This window comes from Delphinus delphis, chromosome 21 (genome assembly GCF_949987515.2).
Source record: "Delphinus delphis chromosome 21, mDelDel1.2, whole genome shotgun sequence".
In the NCBI taxonomy this organism is placed as follows: domain Eukaryota; kingdom Metazoa; phylum Chordata; class Mammalia; order Artiodactyla; family Delphinidae; genus Delphinus; species Delphinus delphis.
The window spans coordinates 1,898,987-1,923,989 of record NC_082703.1 but is presented as its reverse complement, the minus strand read 5'-3'; the positions used below and the strand labels follow the sequence as shown (position 1 = coordinate 1,923,989).

Here is a 25,003-nt window from a genome sequence, read left to right as displayed (position 1 = left end):
AGTTTGTACCACTTAATCCTCTTCACTTATTTCACCCAGCCCCCACTCTTCTCCTCTCTGGCAACCACCCATTTGTTCTGTGTATCTAAGAGCCTGTTTTCATTTTGTTTTGTTTGTTTATTTTGTTTTTTAGGTTCCACATATAAGTGAAATCGTGTAGTATTTGTCTTTCTCTGACTTATTTAATTCAGCATAATACCCTCTATATCCATCCATGTTGTTGCACATGGCAAGATTTCATTTTTTTTTCATTTCATATATATATATATATATATATATACACACACACACACACATATATGTACATATATATATATACACACACACACACATATATATATATATACACATACACACACATATATATATAAAACCACGTCTTCTTTATCCATTCATCTACTGATGGGCACTTATGTTACTTCCATGCCTTGGCTATTGTAAATAATGCTGCAATGAACATAAAGGTACATACATCTTTCTGAATTACTGTTTTTATTTTCTTTGTGTAAAAATCTACAAGTGAAATTGCTGGATTATATGGCAGTTCTGTTTTTACTTCTTCAAAGAACCTCCATACTGATTTCCACAGTGGCTGCACCAATTTACATTCCCTCCAACAGTGTAGGAGGATTCCCTTTTCTCCACATCTTCTTGTTATTTCTGGTCTTTTTTGATGATAGCTATTCTGACAGGCATGAGGTGGTATCTCATTGCAGTTTTGACTTGCATTTCCCTGATCATTAGTGATGTTGAGCATCTTTTCACGTGTCTGTTGGCCATCTGTACATCTTCTTGGAAAAATGGCCATTCAGGTCTTCTGCTCATATTTCAATCGGGTGTTTGTTTGTTTTGATGTTGAGTTGTATGTACTTTGTATATTTTGGATATTAACCCCTTATTAGATATTTCATTTGCAAATATCTTCTCCCAATAAGAAGGCTGCCTTTTCATTTTGTTGATTGTTTTCTTTGCTGTGCAGAACCTTTTTAGTTTGCTGTAGTCACGTTTATTTTTGCTTTTGTTTCCCTTGCCTGAGAAGACATATCAAAAATATTGCTAAGACTGATGTCAAAGAGCATACTGCTTATGTTTTCTTCTAGGAGTTTTATTGTTTCAGGTCCTCCATTTAAGTCTTTAATTCACTTTGAATTTATTTTTGTGCATTGCATGAGAAAATAGTCCAGTTTGATTGTTTTGCATGTAGCTGTCCAGTTTTCCCACTACCATTCAATGAAGAGGCTGTCTTTTCCCCATTATATAGTCTTCCCTCCCTTGTCTTAGGTTAATCGAGCATATAAGTATGGGTTTATGTCTAGGCTTTCTAGTCTGTTCCATTGATGTATATGTCTGTTTTGGTGTCATACCATACAGTTTTGATTGCTGTAGCTTTGCAGTATAGTCTGAAGTCATTTCTGTGAAAAATATTCTAGTTTGCTAAAAATGACATTGGGATTTTGATAGGAATTGCATTGAATCTGTAGATTGCTTTGAGTAGTATGGTCATTTTAACAATTCTTCCAATCCACGAGCATGGTACATCTTTCCATCTGTTTCTGTCATCTTCAATTTCTTTCACCAGTGTCTTATAGTTTTCTGTGTCTTTCACCTCCTTGGTTAGACTTATTCCTAGGTATTTTATTCTTTTTGATGCAATTGTAAATGGGATTATTTTCTTAATTTCTCTTTCTGATAGTTTGTTGTTAGTGTGTAGAAACACAACAGGTTTCTGTATATTAATTTTATATTCTGCAACTTTACTGAACTCATTTATTAGTTTTAACAGTTTTTTGGTGACATATCTAGGATTTTCTATATATAGCATCATGCCATCTGCAAACAGTGACAGTTTTCCTCATTCCTTTCCAATTTGGATGCATTTTATTTCTTTTTCTTGTCTGATTGCCGTAACTAGGACTTCTAACACTGTGTTGAATAAAATTGGCATCCTTGTTCCTGATCTTAGAGAAAGTGCTTTCAGCTTTTCACCATTGCATATGATGCTAGCTGTGGGCTTATATATGGCCTTTATTATGTTGTTATGTTCCCTCTATACCTACTTTGTTGAGCATTTTTATCATAAATGGATTTGAATTTTGTCAAAAGTTTTTTCTTTATCTATTGAGATGATCATATGATTTTGATTCTTCAATTTGTTAATGTAGTGTATCACATTGATTGATTTGCAGATATTCAACCATCCTCGTATCCTCAGATAAATTCTACTTGATCATGGTGTATGATTCTTTTAATGTATTGTGAATTTGATTTACTAATATTTTGTTGAGAATTTTTGCATCTGTGTTCATCAGTGATATTGGCCTGTAATTTTCTCTTTTGTTGTCTGGTTTTGGTATCAGGGTGATACAGGCCTGGTAGAATGAGTTCGGAAGCATTCTTTCTATTCAGTTTTTTTGGAATAGTTTGAGAAGGTAGAATTCATCTGTGAACCCATCTGGTCCCAAACTTTTGCTTATTGGGAGTCTTTTAAATTACTAATTTAATTTCCTTACTGGTAATTGGTCTGTTCATGTTTTCTATTTCTTTTTGATTCAGTCTTGGGAGAGTGTAACTTTCTAAGAATTTGTCCATTTCTTCCAGGTTGTCCATTTTATTGCTGCATAGTTGTTGTAGTAGTCTCTTATGATCCTTTGTATTGCTGTGGTATCAGTTGTAATTTCTCCTTTTTCATTTGATTTTATTGATTTGGGCTCTCTCCCTATTTTTCTTGATGAATCTGGCTAAAGACTTATCAATTTTGTTTATCTTTTCAAGGAACCAGCGCTTAATTTCATTGATCTTTTTTATTGTTTTTTTTTTTTTTTTTTAGTCTCTATTTCATTTATTTCTTCTCTGATCTTTATGACTTCTTTCCTTCTACTAACTTTGGGTTTTGTTTTTTCTTCTTTTTCTAGGCACTCTAGGTGTAAGGTAGAGTTGTGTATTGGAGATTTTTTGTTGTTGTTCCCTGAGGTAGGCTCATATTCCCTTTCAGAACTGCTGCATCCCACTGATTTTGGATCAGTGTGTTTTCTATTTTCATTTGTCTAACTGTGATCTTTTCATTCTTCTAATTTCTAATTGTGGTCTTTTCTTTTCTGCTTAGAGAAGTTTAGCATTTCCTATAAAGCCAGTTCAGTGGTGCTGAACATTTTAAGCTTTTGTTTTTACATAAAACTCTCTATCTCTTCCTCAAAACTGAATGATAGCCTTGCCAGGTAGACTATTCTTGTTTTTTTTTTGTTTTTTGTTTTTGTTTGTTTTTTCTTGTCATCATTTTGAATATTTTGTTCCTCTCCCTTCTGGCCTGCAAAGTTTCTGCTAAAAAATCAGATAGTCTTAGGGGAGTTCCCTTCAATATAATGAGTTACTTTTCTTTTGCTGCTTTTAGGATTCTGTCTTTATCTTTAATTTTTGCTGTTTTAATTACAATATGTCTTGGTGTGGACCTCTTTGGGTTCATCTTGTTTGGGACTCTCTGTGCTTCCTGGACCTGGATGTCTGTTTCCTTTCCCAGTTAGTGAATTTTTCAGCTATTATTTCTTCAAATAAATTCTCCATCCCTTGCTCTCTCTTCTTCTGGGATCTGTATAATGTGAATGTTAGTATGCTTGAGTTGTCTCAGAGGTCTCTTAAACTGTCCTCATATTTATTTTTTTACTTACTGATTTAGATTCTTTTTAAAAGTTATTTTATTGAAATATTGTTGATTTACAATGTTGTGTTAGTTTCAGGTGTGCAGCAAAGTGATTCAGTTATTCATATATATGTAAATATATATATTCTTTTTTTTACATCCTCTTCCATTATAGGTTATTACAAGATATTGAGTATAGTCCCCTGTTCTATACAGTAGGTCCTTGTTGGTTATCTATTTTACATATAGTAGTGTGTATATTTTAATCCCAAACTCCTAATTTATTCCAAACTGTCCTCATTTTTAAAAATTCATTTTTTCTGTTCAGCTAGATGATTTCCACTACTTTGTCTTCCAGATCACTTATCTGTTTCTTTGTATCACCTAATCTACTGTTGAGTCCTTCTAATGTATTTTAAATTTTAGTTACTTTATTCATTGTCTCTGTTTCATTCTTCTTTATATTTTTAAACTGTGTTAAGTTTCTCACTGTGTTCCTCTATTCTTTTCCCAAGTTCATTGAGCATCTTTATGGTCATTACTTTGAGCTCTTTATTGGGTGGATTGTTTATCTCCACTTCATTTAGTTCTTTTTGTGAGGTTTTGTCTTGTTCCTTTGTTTGGAACATATTCCTCTGTTTCCTTATTTTCCCTAATTCTCTGTATTTATTTCTATGCATTATTTAGGTTGGTCACATTTCCCTGTTGGAGAAGTGGCCTTATGTAGGAGATGTCCTGTGGGGCCCAGCAGCACAGTGCCCTCACCAGAGCTGTGTGCTCTGGGGTGCCCCTGCGTTTGCTGTGTGGACCCTTCTGTTGTGGTGAGGCCAACTTCTCTGGGTGTGGCTGGTGAGCTAGGCTGCCTCTGGCTTGGTTGGCTGCCAGGCCCTGCCTCGTGCAGTGGCTGGTTGCTTGCTGGTGTGTGGGGCCAGGTCTCCCTGGCTGCATGGCCTGGGTGGTGGGGCTGGAAGTGGTGCCAGCCCACTGGTGGGCAGGCAAGCCCCTGGCAGTAATAGGCTAGAGGGAGGGCTCCAAAATGGTGCTCACCAGCACCAGTGCTCAGGTGGCAGAGAGAGCCCTCAAAATGGCTGCCTCCAGTGTCTATGTCCCCGGCGGTGGGGGTGTGTGTGTGTGTGTCCCAGTTGCCTCCTGCCTTTCTCAGAGGCTTTCCAAGATCACCAAGAGGGTCTCACTCAGGCTTCTTTCAAATTACTGCTTCTGCCCTGGTTCCCAGAGCATGTGAGATCCTGTGTGCCTTTTAAGAGTGGAACTCTATTTCCTACAGTCCTCTCGTTCTCGCATATACAAGCCCTGCTGGCCTTCAAAGCCAGACATTCTGGGAGCTCGTCTTGCCAGTGCAGGAACCCTGGGCTGAGGAGCCCAACGTGGGGCTCGTACCCCTCACTCCTTGGGGAGACTGTGGTTATCGTCCAGTTTGTGGGTGGCCCACCTGGGGGTATGGGTCTTGATTATAACACGTCTCCGTCCCCCACCCATCTCGTGATTCCTTCTTTATATCTTTAGCAGTGGAAAATCTTTTCTGTTGGTCTTTAGGTTGTTCTCATCAATAGTTGCTCTGTAAATAGTTGTAATTTTGGTGTGTCCATGGAAGGAGGTGAGCTCAGGGCCTTCCTACGCCACCATCTTGGCCACACCTCTCAAGTCAATGTTTTAGTGTTTTTGAAGTGGAAAAGATTGTTAGTGTGTACAGGGGAACATGGTGGACTCTGATTGAGCGACCGTCCTCCTTTTCCTTGGGCCTTCCTTTAGCACTGTCCTTTGGGAACAGAATGCCTCTGGGAAATAGTGAAGGGATTTGCTAGGTGCGGGTGCTAAAAGAGATGGAGGAAGCTTTGTACCGGAAATGTGTTTGGTATCATGGAGAAGTTTTGACCCAGGTTACAAAATGCAAGGCGTATTACCCCAAAGAGGACTGGCAAAATCACCAATCTGGAAGGAGGCTTAGAAATTGATTAGTCCAAACTCTTGATTTTACTGAAGAGGAGACAGACTCCAGGAAGAGAAGTGACTTGCCCAAGTGTATACTCATCACTGAGGACATGGCCAAAACCAAATCTGTTGATTTCCGGGTATTATTTTTCCTGCTCCCCCTGCTGCAGTTCCCCTGCCTTCCACCACCGCTTCATTACTGACCTTTTCTGTGCTACCACAATTAGACTTCAGACTTAGAAATGTAGCTGTTTAATGCACTGTTTCTTTAAGCCATCAGAGGTGTGAATCAGCAAATTGTGACCCACAACACTGGTCCAGGATCCTGTTTGTCTAGCAGAGGGTGAGAAGTTTAATTTCAGGAGCTCAACCTGGGTTCATATCCCAGCTCCACCACTGGGCTGGTGAAGGACGTGAACTTCTCTGAACTTTGGTATCCTCATCATAGTAAGTAGTACCCAACTCTTGGGTTCCTTAGGTGAGGATAAAATGGCTCAATGTTAGCCATTGTTATTGAGACTCTGAGGGTAGTTAGAACTATTTCTGTGAAAAATCCTAAGGAAATAAAAATTCTCTCTATATAATATAGCAACAATCAGAAATCTTTCTTTGGTAGTCTTTTATGGGTCTAGTGTAGCCTATTTTTTTCTGTAGCTTTTCATCCAACAGGTATCTTAATTGCCTCAAAATATAACTACTCCTAATCTTTAAAGTTTTTTCCCTATTTTTATCTCTCTACTCAATAATTTTTATAGCTTTATTGAAGTATAATTGATATATAATAAACTCACATATTTAAAGTACACAATTTGATTAGTTTTGATATACACATGAAACCACCCTCCAAATCAAGATAATGAACATATGTACATCATCAGGACAGTTTTCTTCTGCCCCTTGGTAATCCCACCATCCTACCCCTCCTGCTCCCTCCTGGCGCCTCCCAACCCTCTACACCCATCCCCAGGCAAATGCTAGAATGGTGTGATCTGCTAGAATTTTATATTATGCAATCATGCAGTACGTTTACTATTTGTTTGGCTTCTTTTAATCAGCATAATTATCATCCTGTTGATATGTGTACCAATAGTTCATTCCTTGTTACTGCTGATTACTCCAATAATATTTTCTTTGTTTACTCTTTACCCCTGTCTTGCTTAACTGGCCATGGTATGGAATGAAAACATATTTTAATGATTTTTAAATACTCCTTGATTAAATATGTATTTATCTTTCTTAGTTTTCATTTTGTTGTTATCCAGTATACTTAGTAAATAGTATATAGGAATTGTACGTTCCCTGAGAGCAACACGCATTATATTCTGTATGCATATTTTAAAAAATTGATATCCATAAGCAATATTACTATTTATTTATTTGAACACTGAGATGAAAATTTTCTCCTGTGTTGTTGGCTCTCACTACACAAAAAAAGCATCCTTCCATTGGCTTGACTCAATAAATTGATTGAAGAAATTCAATTATATGAATATTTACACATAGTTTTCATTTTTATGGTGAAATATTTCTTCTGTTAATGTTATAGTTTTTTTATGAAAATGTGGACAGTATGTTCTCAATTCCCTTGCAGCTGGAGCATAACATGAAATAAACTAAAAAAAATTGATACAGCAAAAGTAATACATTTGCAAGATAATAAAAGATCATTTGGGCAGCAAGTCCATTTTTGTAATGACTTTTTACCAACATCATAGTATCTCTCAACTGTTGACATTTCTGCATCTGGGAAGGGAGAAGATAAAAATTACCATTCAAAACGCCTGTTCAAGTTTGGCGAAAGGTTTAATTTCTTCATCTATCACAGTGTTACGAGCCCTATGAAAACTACAGATCAAAACTCAGTGCCAGGAGTGCAGAGACTTGGCAGCGGCGAGGGCAGAGTTTAGCCATAGGGGATCATAAAGAAAGCCAGAGAAAAGAAACTTCACCCATTCTGCACCTCAGACTTGTGTTCTGGTCGGTTGTCCTAGGAAGCCTGGGAACGCACTAATTTAAAAACTGAGCCCGTAAATGGAGTTGTATATACTGGCCTTAAAGATGCTGAAAGGATTCTAGGATCAGATAAATTTTTATGTAACACGGTAGAAAGTAAGTCAGTTACTTTCTGTGCTGGAAGGTTAACATGGAGATGATCTGGTCCAGACTTTTATTTTGCTGGTGACCAGCCCAAGGTCACACAATAACTTAATGGCAGAACTGGGACTAGATCTGGGATTTCTGAACCACACACTCATGCCCTTTCTGTGTTGCTGCTTCTGCTGTGTTGGGGCTGGCTTGTTGGTGTGTACGGGGCAGGAATGTGTGATTTGTTCTCTCTGAGCTGCTCCGTGTAGGGGTCCCTGTTCCCTGGGGCACCTCAACCTGACAGTCTCTTCTTCCTGAGCATCCTGTCTTTGGGGGGGTGGGTGTACTTCAGTGAATGGGGGGTTGTGCTTCCGGCTCTAGCAATTATGTGAGATGTGACGTTTGGTTAATGGACAAACGCATGATTTTCTTTTTTTTTGTTTTTTTGTGTGTTTTTGCGGTACGCAGGCCTCTCACTGTTGCGGCCTCTCCCATTGCAGAGCACAGGCTCTGGACTCGCAGGCTCAGCGGCCATGGCTCATGGGCCCAGCTGCTCTGCAGCAGGTGGGATCCTCCCAAACCGGGGCATGAACCTGTGTCCCCTGCATCAGCAGGCGGACTCCCAACCACTGCGCCACCAGGGAAGCCCCTAAACGCATGATTTTGATCATCAAATTACCCATTATCAACTAGTCTGGTAGAATCTTTATACTTAGGAAGGCCATAACTTTAAGTCTTGCAAGAGCTTGTGCTTTTTAAAGTTCCCTTCCCTCCCCTTCACATCGAAGTCTAGATGCTGTCCTGCCTCATCTTCCTCTGTCTGTGTTGCTTGTTCCTCTCTGCAATGTATCTTTTCCACAGATGTAATCCTAGTGGGGAGGGGAGGCAGCCGATAAAGACCATCCTCCTTCACTGAGAACCATGGCCTGGTCCAACCCCTTACTTACAAATCTGGAAACACAGGCTAAGAAGTTATGAACTTGTATACAATCTCACAGCAGATTTAAGATGATGGTTTAGCTCAGGCCACTGTAACAAAACACCACAGGCTGGGAGTCTTATCAGCAACAGCCACTTTTTCCTCATGGTTCTGGAGGCTGGAAGTCCAAGATCACGGTGTCAGCATGGTCTGGTTTTGGTGAGGGCACTCTTCCAGACTGCAGACAGCTGACTTCTCACTGTGACTTCACGTGGCAAAAAAAGAGCAAGCTAGTTCTCTCGTGGCATCTCATGAGGGCACTAATCCCACTCAAGAGGGCTGCACCCTCATGACCTAATTACCTCCCAAAGACCCCACATCCAAATACCAACACACTGGGATTAAAATTTCAAATATGAATTTTGGGGGGGGGGCAGAAATATTCAGTCCATAACAGATGAAAACCTGAATCTCTTGCTCTGCTCAGGGTTTAAGTGCAGCAGGTCCCCTCATTAGCATCTGTGATGTTGTCTAGCATGTGCTGGCAGCTGCAGCATCTCATAGGGGCAGGGCTGGCCTTGGAGGAATTTCCTGGGAGAGGGTGTTGAGTGTAACTGCAGACTGTGCTGCGAAAGAGCTCTCTTTTATGAAGGAGCATCAACTGTCTGTATCCCAGCTGATTTAGGAGAAAGATTGTGTTATTGGTCTTACGATCAACGGCAAACAGAGCGCTTTAGTTTCTTTCCGAGAGATAAGATGGAACTCCGATTCTCTCCAGTCCTAGCCCATCTTTTCTGATGCTTTCATGGCATATTATTTGTGTCTATTCAGCATGTGAGTCATTTCATTGTCTCTTGTATTGGTGGTTTACATGTTGATTGTGTGGAGACGGCTCACACAGGGGCCTCACAGGGACCCCATGGCCTAGGGTAGGAGGCACTTGGTAAATCCTTGGAGCATAAGGAAATCTACTTGATACCTTTAAGGTAATATTAGGCCAATGCATTTTAAAAGAGACTTCAAATAATTTAGCATCATAATTCTGTTCATCATCTTCGTAGTTCTGGTCATAGTATCTGTGCTTATCCTCACTTACCAAAGCGAGAAACTGAAGAAAGTGAGGGTGGCCGACTTCACGGGCAGGATTAGGAATAAGAAAGGGGCATCTTCTCATTCAGTCCACATCTGTACACACAAGACCAGAACACAGAGACCCTGTTTTTCATTTCACAGAAGAATAGAAGACAACATTTTGGGGGAAGAACTCATGACTTTTAAAGTCAGTTGAGTCCTAAAGCATATTGTTTTCAGTAAAATTATTTAATGTGGAAGGAATCTTGTCAAGCCTATAATCACATGCCGCTTGTAACATGTAGCATGCAAGGGCACTTTCTTTTCTGAAACATATTCTTGAGAAAGATAATTTTAGAAGTTGGCTGCACAGCTCCTGACCCTAACCCTGCTATGTCTCCCAGTGCTGCTACCCAGGGGACTCCATCGTTTTATACAAATGAAAACACTACCATCAAGATTTTAAAACATGTTTATTACTATCCACATTTGCACAAAGAAAATCCCACCAGGCAGCCTGAGTCGGCAGACACGGTTCTAGTCTTTCGGTGCTTTTGTTTGTTATTTTAGGCACACTGATGATGAAAGGGCTTTTTCGTCTTCCCTACTTTTCACATTTCGGGAATCAATGTGTCTGACACAGACGTGGTTTAGATGGATTAAAGATTTAGATTTACATTTATGAATATGAGGAAGCCTTGGAACTTAACCTACACAGATGGCTATAGTCACACCATTGGACCAATTGTGCCTTTGAAGTTCTTTGCGAGTGCGGGCGACTTTCGCTTATTCATTGTATGTTGAATAGCACGGCTTCCTAGATTGTTAAAATAGTGTTGATCTCAGTGTGCTCGTTTTCAACTGCTCTTTTCCATAGTTGATTTTTGGCGGGCTTCTTTGGCATGATTAGAAGCTGACTTATTTATGGAGTGCTGCTAATTGACGGATGTCAAACTGTATTACTGTGGCTGTGGGGTGAGGCAGGCTTCCCAACCTTTAGAATCCCAACTGGGAGATTTCCAAAACCGAGTGTGTGATTTTCCCATGGACGCTCTCCCAGCCACTCTCAGGCGCATCCTGCCTTCTCCTGCTCACTCTTTACCATAACTAGAACTCGGGAAGCCACAGAAGCCCCTCTGTAATCCACAGAAGCCCCTCTGTAATCCTCACTCTCTAGGCCAAACTGTTGAGAACAGCAGGGCATCAGATGACAGGAGAGGCGCCCTCAGACCTGGATTTAGCCTGAGGGATGTCGACAAGAACTATTTTCTGAATTGGACAAAGAAAGGTGCTCTCTCTCCTCTGTGCCTGCAGTTGCTTCCCTGGATTTAGCTTTTATTTTTGGCACATTGTTATTGTCTATTTCTCTGATACTCAGGAAGGCTCGTCCAAGAGTGGCTTTGTCACTGTGATTTCTTATGAAGGATGAGGGAGGGTCTTTGTTCCCAGTACCTCACGGGCAGCCTTTGGATGCTGGCAGCATATCTGCCAGGTTACCACTGGCGGCAGCCACCCACCTGTTGGAGAACCACCCGTGAGGACTAGCGCTTGCAGACAAGGCCACGTTGCATCCTAGAAGAAGTAAAGGCTTGCGTTTCTTTCTCTTTTTCGAGCTTTGGTTTTGAAGTCAGAAAAATCCTGGCTTTACCATGTACCAGTCGGAGAGGTTTCTTAACACCTTTGAGCCTCATTTTCCCCATTTGCAAAATGGGGATGTTAACGCAGACATCCATGGCATCGCTGTGGGGATGGGGGGAGCGCACACGCAGAGCCGCTCACTCAGTGGGAGGCGTGTGGGAGGCGTGTGGGTGATGACACTTCCCTTCCTCCTAACAGGGTATGTTAGCTGGACACGCCCACCTGTCCTTTGCATACTTGTGGTTCACCTCCAGTAATTTTCCAAGATGCTAATTCCCGTCCCACCCTGATCTCTAGGGAGTCTTGCCAGTGGTTCTGCCTTCCTGTCTCTTTCCTTTTCCATCACCAGCTAGAGATGACTACCTTCCCAGGGCACATGATGTTTGGAACTGCTAAGGAGACAATGTACTTCCCAGAGCCAAGGATCCGAGTGTTAATGAGTTCTTTACTAGGAAAAGAGGAGGCGCTGGGTTGTCCTGTGGCTCTTAACCTGCAGTTTGGCATCACCAGGATCAGGCACTGAGGGGCCAGATGAATGGGGCCTCTGTGTGGAGATGAAAACACTGAGCATTTCTCTTCAAGTTGCTGGAGTGAGAAGAACAAATTAGATTATTAATGATCATGTGGTAGTATGAGCCGACAGTCTATTTAGTTTCACTGTTAAAACAAATGTGGTTTTGAATGATGTGGGCTTTTCCTCTTTTTATTTATTTGGCAAAGAATATTCATGACGGATATCAATGAAGACCACGTCGGTGATTCAGCCTCCAAAGCTGCCCCCTGCATGCTAAAAGGCAGAAAAGGACATTTAAGTGGTTGAGAGTGAGAAGAGAGCCTGGAAGCCAAATTATAAACTCATTTCAACTCCTGGCCCCGCAGGCTCCGGAGGGTAACATTATTTGTTGTCAAGGATGGAAACAACTCAGATTCGGGTCCAAGTGATTATTCGATCTTGGCATTGCTGCCTTTCTGCCAACTGCAATTCCATTTCAACACAGATTAATTCGCCAGGCAGGGACGGAAGTGGCTTTTAGGAGAGGCGTTGCCGCGGGGCCCCGGCTGGCCCACTTGCAGGAAAGTGGTGAGAGTGTGTGGACACGGATGGCTTCCCAACTTCTACGGTGACGCTCCTCACACTTGTACTGACTGAGTGTCAATGCCGCAGAGAAAACCTTCAAATGTAACGGGAGGGGGGAACAAACACGTGACAGCCCCGCTCTAGCACCAGGAGGCCAACGCGGCGGAGCAGGGGGACTAGTTAGTGGTCGCAGACCTCAACAGCTTATCAGTCTTTTCTTTGTCCTCGTATAACCACCCTGGGCCTTTTTTAATTCCTGCGTGTGAAAAGGGAACCATATAGTATTTTTTATTTTTTGCTATGACTTAAATCATAAAGACAAATGAGATGAAATCACAAACTCGGGAAAGGACTCTGCGTGAGAGTTGAAGGTAGCATTACTAACATCTACTTAGCAGGGAGGCTCAGTCCCCTCCAGAGTATTTTCCTCGCCTTCGCTTCCCGGGTGTTTTGCTCCTACCTCTTCCCCATCTGCGTCGATCTCCGTGGACCCAGGGGCGGCTCGGTGGGTTCCTGCAAGGCCGGGCGCGGGGCCGGGGGGGCATGTCCCGCGGGCCAGGTCCCGCGGGCCGTGCGCGCCCCCGGGTCGGGGCGCGGGGGCGTCCGCGGGGGCGCGCGTCCCGGGGAGCCGGGCTCTCCAACTTCCCGGGGATTTGCTGTTTCGTAACATTTCAGTCCCTACGACCATTAAAAAAAAAAAAAAAAAAAAAAGTGCCGGCGCAGTGCGCGGTCCCCTGACCCAACCTGAGCTGCGGCTTCCGTGCGGACGCAGCGCCCAGGCCCCAGCGGGCGGCGGACACCCTGCTTCGCTGCGAGGTTTGCTTTTTGGGGTCTTTTCCGAGCATGTGACTCTGCTTTGCTTTTACACACACTTCTGCATGGCTCTCAGCATTTGTTTTAAACCTTGATTATCTGTGTGTGTGTGTGTGTGTGTGTCTGTCTTAACAAATATTTTGCATTTTACCCATTAAGATAGAAAAGGGAAAATACCATCCTGCTTTTTGGGGCAGAACTTTGGATGAATTGCATTTTATCTCCTAAATGATTTAAAATTTCGTAATTTAAGACATGGAAATTCACAAGGGCGACTCCTATTTTTATTTTATTTTTTGTATTTTAGATTCCTTTCCATTTCAAGGAAAGAAGTCAAGATATTATTACCCAGTGAAAAAATGATGTAGTTTCCTCGTAACCTTCTTTTCCTATACTTCAGGTAAGTGAGTCTGTTAATCATGAATTACTTAAGAAATGAACCTCTGTATGATCTGAGTTTATTCAATATTGTGGCTGTTTGAAATGTGCTAAATTTCATTTTACTTTCCATTAATAACAAATTACCATTTTAAGATATGAGTACTTTTTCAACGTAATACAATTACTTGGCTGCTTTGGAAAAGCCTTTTCTTCACTTGTAAAGCCTGTAATCAACATTTAACTTTGCCAACTTCCTCATAATTTGTCTCTTCTCAGAGTAGCAAATGCCTGAAACCAGTAATGTAAACAGTTAGAAGAACTGCATAATTCTTTTTAAAAAAAGTTCACTTAAATAGGAACATTTGTTCTCCTTTTGGAAGTTGTGACAAAATGTTAAGCTTTCTCAAATATTTAACTCATAATCAAAAGGGCATCGTAATTTTCACCATGCTACAAAATAATTATTTAAATAAGATGTTTAGGAAATTGAAGGATGATCTTCCTTTCTAACTTGTAATATCTTAGGGGAATACTTGCTAGAATTCTTGGAGAATAATAGTACGCTGATGGATTGTACGGTTGGTTTCAGACTGGGGACGCATGTAAATCTCAGGAACGTTGTTTTAGTTCAGCTGTTGTAACCAGTCATTTTGAATTTCTCGGCAATAATTATTTTATTACATCTGGCAATACTAAATTTTGAAAAAAACAAGAACCTCGGGGACATCATGAGTTGAAATGGAACAGCATGAGATGGGAAGTCGTATATGTGGTTCTTACCTTCGGCAGAGCTAAAACCCTTTTTTAGTTTCCTCTGGACATGATTCTGGAGCCATAAAAATGAAAATAGGTAAGCTGTGCTCAGCCTTTGCATATCTTCAAGAAAATGCCTTCACCCGTCTTCATTTAGCAGACTTCTATGGAGGTTTTGTTCATGACTTTGTGTTTTTTGTTTTTACTTTTGTTACACTGATTAAGATAAAAGGGTGAAAGTCAAAACACAGGATGTGATTTTGGGTTAATGTACCACTTTGTACTCAAACAGTAGAGAATGAGGAGTTAAAGGCACTGTATCTGAGTCACCAGTAACGAAAAATAAAACCAACCTTGGCCAAAGTTAATAATCAAACAAAAATAACTAAAGAATAATTCTTCACAAGTTCTTTTCTGAGTAGAAAGTCGAGTGGCTAAGAGGCCTAAGTCACTCAAGGCCGGCTTAAGGGTCATAATGGAATTCTTCTAATCTGAGGTCTTGAGATGTTTAATGTTTTTGAGAATTACTTGGATGATGTAGAAGAGAGCAGTTCGTTAGAACTCCATGATATTAAAGCCTTGAGGTAATAGTAGAAAAGAGCCAAAGTCAACTGTACAAAATAGAGAAGTAATCAGAAGCCGATTAAGATGTTTATCCTTCAGGACGAGCAATGAGGGCGGGGACCTGGGTTTTGGCAGCGGCCTGGGGGCCGTGCATCCCGCTGCAAAGACTGGATATTTCCAGGGAGTCAGGCTCCAGCGGGGCAGTAGGAGCTTGGGAAAGCCTTTGGTTTTCCAGGAACTGCTTCCTGCAGACTGAGTCCTTTATAGACGCAGGGACTTGAACGTCCCTCGGTAGTGGAGCTTCACCAGACCTGTGGGGAGCAGTGGTGTCAACTGGGGAAAGAGTGTCTGGGGTGTTGGTCGGCAGGTGTGCCGCCCCCATGCACGGTGCTCATGGAGTCCCAGCCAGGAGAGGTGACTGATTCAGATGCACACCAGCACGAGGCCTTGAAAGGCTTGTCGGGGCATCTCCTGGTGTCCCCTGCGTCCTCCCCGGAGCCTGTGCTGCCGCCAGTCCTTCTCGGTGAAGCGCTGCCCTCGGTGTTTGTGCCCCACTCCGTGCTCCGTGTCTCCACACTCTCCTTCCCACCAGCAGCTCTTCCTTCCTTGCCACCCCCCAGGGGACGTTCACTGGTCCTTCAGCAGCAACCCACCTGTGGGGCTTCCGGCACTCAGAAGCAGGGCCTGGCACCTGGAGGCACAGAAGGAAGCAATGAATGGGTGAGCGGGTGCGTGGGAAAGGGAACAAGCGGGGTCCCGGCCCTGCAGGAGCCACTGACCCCTGGCCCTCACACCCTCTCGGACTGGCGCCCGTCGCTGCCCTGTCATCCCTGTTCCACGACGGCCTCCCGAGCGCCCCGCCCCCGCCGCCGCCCCCCGCAGCAGGCCGCAGACCCGTGTGTTCTCACCTCTGTGATCCACTTAGTTCCTCGCCTCATGTCTGAGGGATACAAACTCTGTCTGTGGACGGATAACCCCGTCGTTCTCTGCAACTCTACAAGCCCGTGACATGCGTCTACCAGCTCACGTAAAATGGTAGCTGATTCCGTTTTATGTTGGAACGAAGCGGGTATTATAAGTAAATACTAATATAAAGCTATAATGGAGACACTTGGCAAGTTGCGCATTTTTGCAAAACTAGAGAATTCAGTAGGGCAGTTTGTGTTTTATAAAGTAGGCTTCTTTGGGACCTGTTTTAGACTCTCAAAACCTTTCCATTTAATGGAATGAGACGTAAAGTCTGTAGGCTTTTCATGAGTGTCAGTGTTTGCTGCTGCAATTTTAACTTATCCTCCTGAGCACAGTTTACTTTCCGCAGATGAGGCTTCTCCGGGCCACACCAGGAGGGTCACGCTGGCACCAGCGTGGGTGTCCACTGGTGCACGCCTGCCAGTGGGCCGCCATCTCTCCCTGTTGATCGACACTTCCTTAGGCCTGGCCTTTGTCTTTTCTGCCCTGTTCCGGGGCTCTGCTCTTTGAGACGCCTCTTCCATCCCGTTGGTTTCTTGCTTCAGCCTCTTAACGCCTGCGTCTTGTCCTGGCGGCCCCTCCCTCCCTGCCTCCTCTGTCCTCTGCCCTCCAGACTGCGTTCCTTCTCTGGACTCAGGACTCAGCCCTGGAAAGCCTTTTCCTGAGCCTTTGCCTGGCCTGGGCCTGGGCCTCTGTGCCCCCCTGCCACCTCCCACCTTATTTCTCCATTGCCTACAGTTGTTTACCTGCTAGATGTCTGTCCTTTGGCTGCCATTGTCCTCAAAGGGAGCACCGTCTCTACATTCGCAGCCTCTAGCGTGTTTGTTTATATTTACAAACAAATGTTGGGATGAATTTCCGGTTGTGAGTTTCGGTTTCAGCGTTATTGCTCCTCTCACTGTAGTCTGATAAGCATCTTAGCTCTTAGCTTAGTACCTAGGAAGTCAGATTATGGAGATGCGTGTGCCCCGACACGCGTCTCTCCAGCATCCGACACTCCGACCACTGCCCTCGAAACTCTCGCTCCCTTGGCTTATGTACGGCGACAATGAACGCTCCCTGGTTTTCTCCCTCTTTCTGTGGCTGATCCCTGTGGCCCCCTTTCCCGTCTCTTGTTCCCAGCATTCCATCCTCTCTGCCCTCTCATTCTGTATTATCCATGCAGTTTCCTCTGCGCTAAATGGTGAACTTCTGCTGACTTCACATTTGTTTCCCCAGGTCCCACTGCCGTCTGGCACCGCGGACTCTCGGCCATCTCTGCCACGTGTCCTGCCAGCACCCTGCACTCGTTACGTCCCCTCGGGCTCCCCCTCAGTCACCAGCCAGAGCCCCCCAAGGCATCCTGACTTCCTTACTGTCGCTCAGGTGCTCATGCGGTCCGTCGCCGAGTGCCTGCCTCCCACCTACCCCTCTTCCTCGTGCGTCAGGCTGCACTTGGACTCCCCAGGCTGTCCTTACCTCCTCACCTTCACCCCCACCCGCTCCCCGTGGCCACAGCGGCCCTTCTGAGGTACGTCATCTAGGCTCACGTTGCTCCTGTTCAGAATCTCCCAGTGGCCTCCCAGCACCTCCAGGTGGCCTGCGCGCTGGTGCACCAACCCTGAGGGCTCTCTGGCTTGACCTGGGGCCTTTGCTGGGACCTCTCCCCGGGACGCCCTTCCGGGCTCATTGGCCGGGCCGGTTCCTACTCGTTCTCCGTGACTTGGCTCAGGCCTCTCCCCCTGGGCTGACTTGCGGGTTAACCTCCCGATTTTTGACACTCACTAAATGGTGTTATTCCATTTGATTTTCTTGCCTTTCTTTCCTGTTAACTAACCTGAGGTGTCTGGAGGGTCCTGAGCCCCATCGGGACCCCTTGACACCTTTGGTGCCTGGCATAGAGCACGTGCTCAGCGGCACGAGTGGTTGGGTTAGGGGATGAGTGTGAACCGGCTGGGAGCGGGCCCACCTGCGCTTCTGACAAGGACGGTGGATGCGTGGATGCAGAGAACCCGAGCTGTCGAGGGATTCAAACCAGCGTCTTTCTTCTCCCCTCTTCTCCTGCTCTGTGGCTTCCCCTCTAGGAAGGGCTCTCATTCTTCCTGAGTAAAATCATGGGAGAAACTTAAGACAAAGGACGATATGAATGAAAGAAGATAATTAACTTAAAGAGTCAAAAGTGCATCAGAAAAATAGCTTCTTGTTTACCCTACCCACTGCCCTTCTCACTCCTGTTTCCAGGTGTTTTACTTTGGTTTGGGGATCATAAGTACCTGGCCACCAGCCTGGCGACTTGTGGACTGCATGTCTCCCTAAAATGTCTTTGTCCTAACGTGCGTTTCTTCCCATTAGAAGCAGACTAAAGGTGTACCTAGGCATCCCCTTTCTTCTGAATTTCTTCTTCTTCAACTCAGGGCACAGGTGGCTCTCACCCTGGCCCTTCTGGTTGTTCAGCCGATTGGCGTTGAGGTCTACATTTCCCTGTTTCTAGAGGCAAGGCAGTTGGCTTCACAAAGACCCTAGAACTGGGATTGGAGCCTCAGCTCCATCCCTTATTAATCCCGTGAGCTGGACAGGTTGCGGAACCCCTCTGCCCTTCTCCTCTTCTGGAAAATGAAACGAATGGTACCTTTTGGAGTTGTTGTGAGGATTGAGAAGTTCTGGCACATAGTGGGGTTGCAAGAAATTATCAATATTAACTAACAGGATGTAAATGTTTACGTTATTCTAAAATGGAAAAAAAAATCTGTGGCCCCTGCTTCCTCCCTTTTCGTTTCCCAGCTTCCATAATTGAAAGAATTCACTTGTTTGTTGGTTAATTAATTAATTAAGCAAACGTTGGCTTGGGTGTCGGCCATGAGCCCTCCGCTGCTAGACGCTGGAGATTTGGTGGGATGGACGGTCCTTGCCCTCCAGGAGCCCATGGCAGGGTCCTTGAGCCACTGCACTGAGTCATCTGGGATGCTGGGGACCCACCCAGAATCCCAGGCTTCACTTGGAATTGGAATCTTTGGGGAGCTCGGGTGTTCTGGCTCTGCCCGCAGGAGCCTCAGAATAATGCCGACTTCACCTCCTCGTGGAGAACCTCTCAACCAGGGCCCCCCGAAGGAGGCGTGACCTTTGCTCCAGGCTGGCTGTCTCCAGTTTTTTCACTGTCCCTGCACCTCACTCCAGAGCCTCCAACAGGCTGATGACTGGAGAGCCTCTTTCGACGTGCTCTGCTGTCATCACACTTGGGTTATGGTGAACGTCCTGCCACTGAGACCACACACTTCTGATATGCACATTCTTTAGCTGTGGTGCATGTGTCATGTTTACTTACTTAAGCAGTTGTTTTCTTGTGCCCAAATGTGGTTCAGCACTTTACTGTTTGAAAATACGTTATTTGGAAATAATTTCAAATTATCAAAAAGTTGTAAACATAAAAATAGAACCATGAACATTGTGGTACATGACTCTTTTTGAATTATGGTTTTCTCAGGGTATATGCCCGGTAGTGGGATTGCTGGGTCATATGGTAGTTCTATTTGTAGTTTTTTAAGGAACCTCCCTACTGTCCTCCATAGTAGCTGTATCAATTTACGTTCCCACCAACAGTGCAAGAGGGTGCCCTTTTCTCCACACCCTCTCCAGCATTTATTATTTGTAGATTTTTTGATGATGGTCATTCTGACTGGTGTGAGGTGATACCTCATTGTAGTTTTGATTTGCATTTCTCTAGTGATTAGTGATGTTGAGCATCCTTTTGTGTAGTGTCCATCAACAGATGAATGGATAAAGAAGATGTGGCACATGTATACAATGGAATATTACTCAGCCATAAAAAGAAATGAAATTGAGTTATTTGTAGTGAGGTGGATGGACCTAGAGTCTTTCATACAGAGTGAAGTAAGTCAGAAAGAGAAAAACAAATACTGTATGCTAACACATATATATGGAATCAAAAGACACAGAGGTAGAGAATGGACTTGAGGACACGGGGGGCAGGGAAGGGTAAGCTGGGACGAAGTGAGAGGGTGGCATGGACATATATACACTACCAAATGTAAAATAGATAGTGGGAAGCAGCCACATAGCACAGAGAGATCAGCTCGGTGCTTTGTGACCACCTAGAGGGGTGGGATAGGGAGGGTGGGAGGGAGACGCAAGAGGGAGGGGATATGGGGGTATATGTATATGTATAGCTGATTCACTTTGTTATAAAGCAGAAATTAACACACCATTGTAAAGCAATTATACCCCAATAAAAATGTTAAAAAAAAACAACAGAACCAAAAGTACATAAGGCCTTTACCCAGATCCACCTATTGTTAATATTTTGCACCGTTTTTTATTTGTGCATTCTCTTCCCCTCTTTCTCCTTCTCTCTATCTATATAGTATATATACACATAAGATTATTGTACATTAGGTTTTTTTCTGAACCATTTAAGTTCATACATCATAGCCCTTATTCCTAAATAGTTCAGTGTGTATTTCCCAAGAATAAGCATGTTTTCTCATATAACAATGGTGCAGGCATCATTCAGTCAGTTTAACATTTATTTCAGTTTATCTTATTAGATAACAGACTGTACTCTGACTCTGTAAGTTCACTTATAATGTCCTTTATAGTATTTCCCTCTAGTACTAGGACCAGGCATTCCATTTAGCTGTTATGTCTGTATCTTCCTTAAATCTGAAACGTTTTCATAGTCTTTCTTTTGTGAAATGATGTTTTTGAAGAATACAATCATTTTTCTTTTAAAGAATATTCATTTGGGGTTAGATGAATGATCTTGTGGTTGGATTCACGCTGTGCGTTCCTAGCAGGGATTCTGCTTAGGGATGTGTTCTCATCAGGTCCCCATCTGCCCCTCACTGGTGATGCTAATTTTGATGACCCAAGCAAGGTGATGATTCATTTCTTCACTGTATGGTTGCTGTTTTTCTCCTTGTAACTAATGAGAAATACCTTACTTTTATCCCTTTTGTTTTGATACCTATCCATCAACTCTTTGCCCGTAATGAAGTTAGCAGTCTTAAAGCCTACTCTGTACAATTCAGATGCTTGCCTTATGCTGAGGCTCCCGCATGATCTTAATTTTATGGCAGCAGTTGGATGGATTGGAGACTGATGAATAGGAGGCCTGAAAAGGAACTGAAGTAACCATCACTGATTTTTTACAGATGCTCTCATGGTGAATTACTTCGAAGAGCTCACACTCCTAAATTCATGATAAAAAATTGCAGTGACAATGTGGAAATCCATCTTTAGCTTGTAGGCTGTGTTTATTGTACATATTCAGTCATTCTATCCTTCTGTGTTTGAACCCCAGAAACAAAGGTGGCAGTGGCCAAACAACGTGGGGAGCTGGTGGTCCTGGCGGTCCTGGCCGTCCCACGGGACCCACAGCAGCGATGCCGTCACCGTGACGCTTGAGGAGGCCGCCCAGGAGTGGACCTCTTTTTCCAAAGATCTGCCCTTTGCAAAAGAAACTTTCCTGTTCCCTGCCTTGTTTTAGAGATTGACCGAGATGTTTAGGTCAGAGGTTTAACAGTGTCGTTAGTGTCCCATTCATTTTCCCAACACCCCTTGGCTAAGAAAATGGCTAACGTTTTTTTTTTTCCCCCACTAAGTAGTAACGTTCATTAGCCTGTGAGTGTTTATGTCCTAACAACTTAGTAGCTGTTTGAAAAAATAATACAATAAATTGAAAGAAAAATACTTGCTTTATCTCATTCTTAACCGCAGTTACTTAATAATGGGATGTGTCTCTCTCTAGGGTGCTGCACAGCTCCCCAAACCTTGGGGTCAGATTAGACGCTTCATCTTATGTAGCCGTTGCTTTTCATCACAGGAACTGCTCAAAATGTAGTTTCACAAAGCTGTGATATCTTCAAAAGGAATGTAGCTCAGTCTAACGTTGAACGTGTGAATTACCTGGAGCCAGCAGTTTGCATAATGTCCAGCAGATGTCTAGTATCCCGTGCTTCGCTTGAAAGTTTAAAATATTCTGAAGCACAGCTCTGAGCTCCCTTTGGTGCCCCGGGGTGCCTCGGGACACAGTTGTGAACCATAAAGTTAGGCGTAAGAATCTTTCTGGGGATGCTTTATAACCCTTCCGTAGCCTTTAGACGCCCAAATCTGTGCCTCCAGGGCAAGTTAGGGGTTGAATAACTGTAAGCAGCAAGATTATAACTTCACAGCACACGGCCAGGAGACAGAGATGACATTTCAACCTAATTGGCAAAAGGTGAAAATTCCTTCTTTTTTTTATGGTATGGCTCAGGTAGGAGGCCTGATCTCTGCCTTTTGGTCAGTACTGCTTTATACCCTGCTTACCATGGATAAGCAGATAGCTGTTTAACTACATTGTTTATTTGATGAGATTTTCTTACATAACCTTTTTCGTTTGGTTCACGTGTTATTCTCCCCACAAGCTGCTTATTTTCTATGGATTAATGATTAGCTTGTCTTCAGGCTTTGTAAGAATGCTGAAAATCATCTCAAAACCAAAGTTGTCGTAAGGTTTATATCTTTGGTAACAAGATGTGGATTAACTAGCTCCTAGTAGAAATTAGATCTAGTTGACATAATAATTGCAATTTTATATATTTGAGCTTCAGCTATGAAAAGGCTTTTGTGAGAGGAAGGCGGATATTTTGAAAATCAGTGTAGCTTTAAAACAGTGACGAGGGGCACCTGCTCTACCCAGTGTGGGGACTTCAGGGTAGAGGAGCACGGCAGGCGGCCTCCCCATCAAAGGCCGAGACTGTCCTTAAAGAGAGGAATGGCCCGGTGTCCAGAAGGAGCCCTCAGCTATGTGTAGCGATCTCGGCCCTGTGCCAGCTCTGTGCTCACAAGCTCCATGGGCCGGGCGAGGCTTGTCCGGGGACGTGCAGGGTGTTCGGCGTTCCTGGGCCCACTCAGCTGTTGTGTCAGCCAGAATCTGCCCCCTCCAACATTTCCAAACACCCTCCACTCCCGTGCTTGGGTCAAACTCGAACCCAGTCCTTGTTTAACAGATGAGGAAACTGAGGCTCAGAGCAGGAAAAGGGTCATCTGAGGTCACAGGTACGAGTACAGCCAGGATCTGGTCCCCTGCCCGCCTGCCTGGAGTCCATGCCAGGGACAGAGCGGCCCCGGTCATTTCCTTCAGCTGTGATAATCCAAGATTTTTGTGATCAAAGAGAGATGGGAGGTTTTTTTTTTCTTTTATTGAACTATGTTTTTTATCTACAGTGTTGTGCTAGTTTCAGATGAACAGCAAAGTGATTTGTTTTTGCAGATTATATTTCATTATAGGTTATGACAAGATATTGAATATAGTACCCTGTGCTATACAGTAGGTCCTTGTTGATTATTTTATACATAGTAGTGTGTATATGTTAATCCCAACCTCCTAATTTGTCCCCATCTCCTTTCCCCTTTGATAACCGTAAGTTAGTTTTCTATGTCTGTGAGTCTGTTTCCGTTTTGTAAATAAGTTCATTTGTATTGTTTTTTAGATTCTACATATGAGTGACATCATATGGTATTTGTCTTTCTCAGTCTGCCCTCCTTCACTTAGTAGGATAATGTCTAGGTCCATCCATGTTGCTACAAATGGCATTATTTCATTCTTTTTTATGACTGAGTAGTATTCCATTGTAAATATGTACCACATCTTCTTTATCCATTCATCAGTCAATGGACGTTTAGTTTGCTTCCATGTCTTAGTGCTGGTGTGAACATTGGGGTGCACGTGAGATAGGAGTTTAATAGTGAAGAAACCTTAGAAGAAAATGGAAATGACAAAAATCCAGTTAACTTGCTAAATATTTAGATTCCTGGATCTAGAATAAAAGCTTCAGGAGGGCGGGGATTTTTGTCTCGTTCACTGCTGCATTTCAACCTCCTAGGATACTGCCTGGTGAAGAGGAGACACTCCAGAGATGTGTGGATTGGGAGCAAAGGCATGCTCTAACTTATACGTAAAGTTTGTGGGTAATACTATACTTAGGTAGTCAGTACTCTGGTAGGATATAAGTTACTGCATTCTTTTAAGTTTGCTTAGATGAACTTTATTTCATGTTACAATCAAATATTAATCTGCAGAAATAATAATAATGTCTGTGCTGAGTTCTCACTGGCTAGAATGTGATATTGAAGGTAGTATTATGACATTAGTATTTTTGTCATCACCAACTGAATACCCTGCCTATGACTTTATTCTGTTGCGTATTTGCAGTGCCGGCCACAAAGGAAGTGCAAGTGTGATCCGATCATAGCCGGCGTCTGTTGCTTATGTTGAGTTTAAAATTCTGACCCCCCAAGAGGGGAAACAGAGGAAAGCTGTGCCCCTGTGTGACCTGAGGTTGGAAGGTGCCTCCCTTTTAAGGATCTCTCTTGTGATGCAGGGGTGTTTGTGCCCTTGGCACCAGCTCCTAGAATAACAGCTTACAGGGCTTGTACAGCATCATCTTTTTGGGAGGAGGTCCGCACAAGTTTGCAGTATCATTGAGAACGTGGATATACCTGGCAACTTTATTCCAAGAAATTTGGTGCTGTGTGCAGAGGCTCACTTTCATTCACTGCTTGGGAGTCATTATTACCTATGTGTGTTTCTGTTGGGACCAAGTTAGAAGAGTGTTGGGCTGTGTAGAGCAGCATCCCAGGCGGGGAGACGTGGGAAAAGAGGTCCTCGTCACCGGATTCTCGACTAATCTCCGAGTGGAGTCGTCATTGCCCCTCCTTGCGTTCCAGCCTTTTCACTGTACTGTTCTTTCAGGAAACCTCTAGAAACAATTAACGGAGGACAGTTTGTCAGACCCAAAGTGTTTCCCAGAGATTACTAGAGCTACCAGACATTTTTCGAAGGGAGAGTTTTCTGATCAGATAAGTTTGGAAAATACCGTATAGCGTATTCCTGTCTTGTAGTGTACGATGAACCTGGGCCTGTTAAAGGTTCTGGAAATTCTAAAGGGAAGACTTAAGTTTGGCTTAACCTCATGGGTCCCAGCTTTCTTCTCCACAGAATCCTTTTCCAGCATGACAATTCTTAACTTTTTAAGAACAGTGTTCCACCCACCAGCCTTGAAGAAACGCTGCCCATGATGGGAAAACCTGATTCTGAGTTTGATTTGCTCCTCACTAATAGGCACAGATTCAGCCAGTTTTTCTCAGCCTTTGTCTTGGAGCTTTGAAA

General features: G+C 43.5%; 1 protein-coding gene across 2 annotated transcripts in view; it reads left to right on the top strand.

The window, feature by feature from the left end:
* CSGALNACT1 (chondroitin sulfate N-acetylgalactosaminyltransferase 1) overlaps positions 1-25,003 on the top strand; it is a 322,489-nt gene that overhangs the window by 139,232 nt on the left and 158,254 nt on the right. Inside the window, exons 1-2 of one of the 2 annotated variants that reach the window (XM_060001576.1) lie at positions 12,660-13,191; positions 13,496-13,588. The gene's annotated coding sequence lies outside the window, so the exon portion shown is untranslated. Of the gene's footprint in view, positions 1-12,659; positions 13,192-13,495; positions 13,589-25,003 lie in introns of those variants that run through there. The other variant, XM_060001577.1, reaches the window with a different exon arrangement.